The following is a 6467-nucleotide window of genomic DNA, read 5'->3' on the forward strand; positions in this document are numbered from 1 at the left end:
TGAGTTGAGAGTAGGGGAGGGCAGAGAGAGGGGGGTGGATGAGGGAGAGGAGATGGGGGCAGAGGGAAGGGGTGGGGGAGGGCCTGGTGGAAGGTAATGGCAAAACCAAATGGAGGACCATTTTCTGATTATCATAACTCGAACTATAAAGATTTAATAGATTATTATTCTGATTTAGTTTCATGCTGTAATTAATGTATTTGATGTGGTTTGTATGTAGCTTATATTGTTTAAACATTAATATTAATTGGGTTGGAATCGACCTTGACTTTAGTTTCAGAACACCAGTGATAATGCGTAGCTAACTGTTGTTGAGTATTAATGTGGTAATGTAAACTCCAAAGGATTATGACTTTTTTTCCTGCTCTCAAATTAATCCTTTTTTAACATAAGGGTGTGCTTCGTTTTTGTAACTTATTATGTAACATCGATGCTTTATTTAAGTCACAGTGAGGCTCCTATTCATTAAAAAACAACATTTTTATAATGGAAATGTCTTCTATGTGTTCAATATTGGAATTCTAAAAGTCCTATGTTAATCAGAAAGAAAATGTGAAATATTTCCCTCTTTACTGAGATACTGAAATTAGTCAGCTGTGGATTAACTCCTGTACAGCATAAAGATCGCATGGACCAGCAGTGTGGGGAAGATATAAATGAGTTAGATTAATTTCATAAGAAACCATGGAACAAACAAAGACCTCTCACCCTTTCCACACATCACATACATCGATCTCCCCTATCACGAGGTCTACTGTAAACATTTAATTTCCTTCCACACAGCCCATATACAATCTTTCCAATCATGGACTTTACCTTACTCATTTAAATTAGTCTACCCTATCATGGACTCTACCACACCCATAGTGCAATTAAGAGGAAGCTAGGTAAGTACATAAGGGCAAAAGGAATAGCTGCTGATAAGATGTGGTGAATCAGAGTGGCAGGATGCTCATGTGGAGCATCAACACTGGTTTAGATCAGTTGAGCCCTTGTTTACATAGATTTTATGTAATTATATGTAATTTCATCTCCTTTCACACACCATGTACAGTCCATGTATCATGAACTCTATAACTATTTAACCTCCACAGATCAAAGTAGATACATAGGACATAGTAGGTTCAGTAGACCTGACAGTAAGCAGGTCTAAGCAATGCAGAGGAGCAAACAGCAAAGCCAATAGGATGTGGAAATGTACAACAAAAATAGTAGGGTGCTGCCCAGGAAGTCATAATCAAACCATTCAGTGGTCTGGTCAAGTAGAACCTCGAGTACTGGGTCCAGTTTATCATTGAGACACAAGGCAGGGCAGAGAGAAGCCCTGAGGTGGTGTACGTTGAAAGGCAGGACACAATGTTGAGCCTTGAAAGGGGGCATCTGACAGGTGATTTTATAACTGTATAGGAGAGGCTTAAAGGGATGGAAAAGATTAATCCTTTAATTAAACTGAGGGATCTGGATAAAGAGACACAGGCTCAAATGAATAAAAGGCAATTTTAGTCCTGATATCAGGAAATTCTTCTTCACATAGAAAATAATCAACATATGGATAGAATAGTGGAATTGAAAATTCTGGAATTAAGCAAGAAACAATTGAATTCTGTAATGAAAGGATATTAGGGCTATTTTAAATGGATGAACAGGGATCAGTGTCCTGCCAAATAGTATAATTACAACAGTGGATAGGGCTTTAAACTAAAAAGAAGAGGGATGTGCCATGGTGAATGGAAATTTAGAAATCTAAAGAGAAAAGTCAAAGCAATTGAGCGTTATAGCAAAGCAGAGTGGGACAGGAAGGCACAGAGAGTTTAACAGTGATAGTGCATCAGCAAATAAGGTCCATGCAAAGAATTGTGGTAAAAAAAAAATTATAGGCTCTTTATCTGAATGCAGGATGAATTTGTAACAGGATAGATGGTGAGTGGGTTTGATATAATTGTCATTAGAAAAACATGGTTGCAAAGTGACCAATGTTGGGAACTAAATATTCCAGGATATGCAACACTTTGAAAAGAAAGGCAGAATGAAAAAGGTGGAGGAGTAGCCCTGATAATAATGGATGACATAAGTACATTAGTAAGAAAGGATCTTGGCTCAGAAAATCAGAAAGTAGAATCAGTATTGGTGGAGATTTAGAATAACAATAACAATTTAAAGGGAGGCAGTGGCATAGTAGTAGTATTGTCACTGGACTGGTAATCCAGGGAACTCTGGGGACCCGAGTTCAAATCCCACCATGGCAGATGGTGGACTTTGAATTCAATAAAATATTGAAAGTCTAGAATTAAAAGTCTAATGACGACCATGTCATAAAAACCCATCTTGTTCATTAATGCCCTTTAGGGAAGGAAATCTGCCTTCCTTACCTGGTCTACAAACAATGTGGTTGACTCTTAAAAATGCCCTTTGAACAAGGGCAATTGGGAGTGGGTAATAAATGCTGGCCTAGCCAGCAATGCCACATTCCATGAATGAATTTTTAAAAGTGTAAATACTGGTTGGAATAGTTTATAGGCCAGTAATACCACTGGACAAAGCATTAAGGAAGAAATAATTGAAGCTTGTAACAAAGACTGGATAACAATCATGCAGGGCACTAATCTTCAAATAGACTGGCCAAATCAAATTGACAAAGATGGTCTGGAAAATGAGTTGGTAGCTTTCATGATAGTTCTGTGGAACAATACATTGCAAAACCAACTGGGGTTAAAGTTATTGTAGATCAAGTATTCATTAATGAGGCAGGGTTAAATAGAAATCTCATAGAGAAAGGTCCTCCTGGAAAAAGTGATCATAATACAATTGAATTCTACGTTAATTTTGAAAACAACATATTGTGCTGGCCTTTGACCTGAAAGCAGTAACAGAAAGGAAAATTTGTAATTATTTTAAAATGTTTGGGGAATCTGTAATTGTTTTAAAAAACATTTGGAAAGAAATTTTAACAGTTTGTATCACTTGTAAAGAGATCAATTATAATTTTTGATTGAAAAGAAATATTGGTCCATGTGACCTGGTGACCCTTGACCTGGAAACTACCAGCTGGAAGGAAGTTAAGATTTGAAGGTCATGTCACAGGCAGACACAAAGAAGAAAGAGAAGAGCTGGAGGGAGGAGTCAGCCAGCAAGCTGAGTCAGAGATCTGTATTCCTGATGGGTCAGAAAGCATGGTTAGGACCACTGCTGCTGTTTCCTTCACTTCTGAGTGAGAGTGCACAGAATCGGCCATAATGTAAAAAGGTGAAGATGGTTCTGGTGGATCCATGTCACCACAACTACAGGAGCTGAGAGTTGAGAAGATTCTGGAAAGAAGTGTGCAATTGTGTAGAGGATGGCACTGACAGAAACTTGTTTATGCCAAGCTGCTGACTGGAAAATCCGCTAAGTCCTTGAAAGAAAGGGACAGGAATTTTGCCCAAGGAAGATCCGAGTTTGGAGAACTTTGTGAATGAAATTAATGCCATACAGGCGGAGTGCACTGCCTAGTAATTCCATCGGATATCTTTGTTGTATCTGTTATTCTATGTGTAATTTATAGTTTGTGCGAACCGTGATTTGTCTGTTAAGTTATGTTTAATTACATTGATTCTGATTCGTGTTAAGGCACAAGTCACAAAAAGTGAAATCTTGTCCAGTAATTTCTTCATTTGAGGGTTATTTGGCAAATTTGTTTTTTTTGGTGTATGGATTCTCACAGGGATCATAACAATATTCAAATCCAAAACAATAATCTTAAACAAGTTATATAGGTATGAGAAGAGAGCTAACAAAGATTGATTGGATAAATATACTAAAACGTATGGTGGTAAATAGAAAGTGCGAAACATTTAATGAAATTATTCAAAATTTTCAAGAAAAATACGTTCCATGGGATAACAAAAATTCAGTGAGAAAGATCCATCCGTGGCTTCCAAGGACATTAAGGATAGCATTAAATTAAAAGTAGAGGCTTATAATGCTGTGAAGAATAATAGTAAGCCTCAAGATTGGAAAAAACTTTAGAAAACAGCAAAGAGTGACCAAAAAGTTGATACAATAGGAAAAAATAGAATGAGAGTAAACTAGCTTAGTATATAAAAAAGAGTGTAAGAACGTTTACAAGTATATAAAAAGGATTTAAAGTCAATGTTGGTCCCTGAAAGGCAGAGACATGGGGCTAAATTTTCCGTTAGGCGGGTGGACAGAGCTGAAGCTATAACGGGTGGCGCGAACCCAATCACTGGCGGCAATCGGGGCCGTGCTGCCATTTTGCGTAGGCGGGCCTTAATCGGCCCGCCCAGCGCATTTCACATTCCCATGGAGAGCGGGACTTTTAAAATTGCGGCGGGCATGTACAGACCACCGGGTGTAATGGCGACCCAGCAGTTTGTATAAGAAAAGGCCAGGCAGCCTCCTTTAGGTTGTTCACAATGGCCAGCTACAGGTGGCACCGCAGGGGGTCTGCACAGCAGGCCAATGTAGAGGGAAGGCCAGAGGAGAAGGGCAGGCTGCAGGGTGTGGGCCAGGAGGAGGGCAGGCTGCAGGGTAGGTAGCGGGGGGCCAATGTGCCCCTCGCATTTCCGATGACTGCCTTGCTGCCCTTGTGGAGGAGGTGGCAGCACGGAGGGGGGTCCTGTTTCCCCAGGATGGTAGGAGGAGGGTCCCCCACATGATGAAGCATGCCTGGGAGGAGGTGGCGGAGGTGGTGAGCTCCCAGGACGTGCTGCGCCGAACCTGGATCCGGTGCCGTAAGCGCTTCAACAATTTGTTGTGCTCTGGAAGGGTGAGTACCATGTTGGCCTTGGCCATTTAACCCAGCAGGTAGCCTTAGACTTTGAGGGCCCTCCCCCCACCCCCACGTCTTAGTGTCGTGACCACAATGACTCATGTTGGGCATTTGGCGCGCGCTGGGTGGTCAAGCAGAGAGTCACCATGCTTACATCAGCCTTAGCGGTTAATGAGAAGATGGGTTGTCCCTGCACCATGTGTTGCTCTTAGTCACACTTGTGTATTCTGGGGGCAACCTGCAGGAGAGGCAGCTAGGTGCATACTCATCGCTCCAACACATGTCCTATTCACGGTGATGAGATGGTAGAAGGGGAGCCTCAAGGTGTCATGGCCAAGGCCATCTGGTGCCCTTGGCGCCACACCTACTTGCGCCTCTTTGCCATGGGAGCTAAGACTGTGTGTTTCTGAAAGTGATGGACGCAGAATGTGTCCAAGGTGGCCGTTGTAGGGGTGGGGGGGAGGTTTTGGGAGCAGCCGTACTATATTTCGGTGACAGATCACCAGTAGCGTGGACAGGAGGCACTGGAAGCCTCAGATGGGCCACTGTGGTTGGGGTGCGGTGTGCACGTGCAGACTATGTGAGTGATCAGCCCCAATAAATGGTGTTCCCTGTTCTGTAGGAGAAAAATGCGCACAACACGTACGAATGTTCGCGCACTGGAGGCAGCCAGGCCCAGCTTGTCATCTTGAGCCGTTTCGAACAGCAGGCCCTGGAGCTGGAAACCCGCCATGCGCCCAGGTCCACAGGTGTCGGTGAGTCTGGGGTGGAGCGGCCAGGTATTTGAGGCCCATAGTCCCATCCGCTCTGTCTTCCCACCATCCAAAGCACTGATGGTTGTTGCAATCGTTAATGCAGCAACACTGCTCATTCACAGACTGATAGAGTCAGACGTGTGGGTCATAGACAAAGGTCCCTCGGCCCTTCGAAGATGCACATCTCTAGCACCTTCCAAAGTCGCCTTTTCCCATTTCTGAACACTATCCCCATGGCCTTGTACACCATGGCATCGCTACTGCACATCCAAATACTTATTACGACTTATGAGGGTTTGTGCCTCCACCACCCTTTCAGCCAGTGCGTCCCATATTACTCTGTCCAAAAGTTCCTCATCACCTCACCTGTCAACCTCATGCCCCTTAACTTAAATCAATGCCACCAGGTTAGTCATCCCTGCACGAAGGGGAAATGTTGCTTTCTGTCCACCCGGTCTATGCTCCTCATAGTGTTATGAAGCTCAATAATGTCACCCGTCAATCTCCTGTGCTACACGGCGAATGTCACCAGTGTATGCTGTGTTTCCTCATTACTCCAACTCTCCAGACCAGCATGCATCCTGGTCATGAACCTCTGCATTCTCTCCACTCCAATCCCATCCCTCCCATGAAGCACTGAACACAACTGAATGCAGAAGTGTAGCTGTGGCCTCGACAACGTTTTCTGCACATGCAACATGACCTTCCTTTTCCTACATTCTATTCCTCAGCTAATAAAGGCAAGTATGGCTTTTACCTTGTTAAATGCCTTATGTTCCTGTCCTGCTACCTTAACAGGCCTGTCGACATGCCCAGCAAGGTCCCTCTAATCATCTTTACTTTCCAGGGTCCTACCAATTCTCGTGTATTCCCGTACCTTGTTTATCCTGCCCAAGTGCATCACCTCACACTTATCCACATAACATTCCACATGGCATTCCTTA

Source organism: Cetorhinus maximus, chromosome 13 (assembly GCF_964194155.1).
Source record: "Cetorhinus maximus chromosome 13, sCetMax3.hap1.1, whole genome shotgun sequence".
Taxonomy (NCBI): Eukaryota; Metazoa; Chordata; class Chondrichthyes; order Lamniformes; family Cetorhinidae; genus Cetorhinus; species Cetorhinus maximus.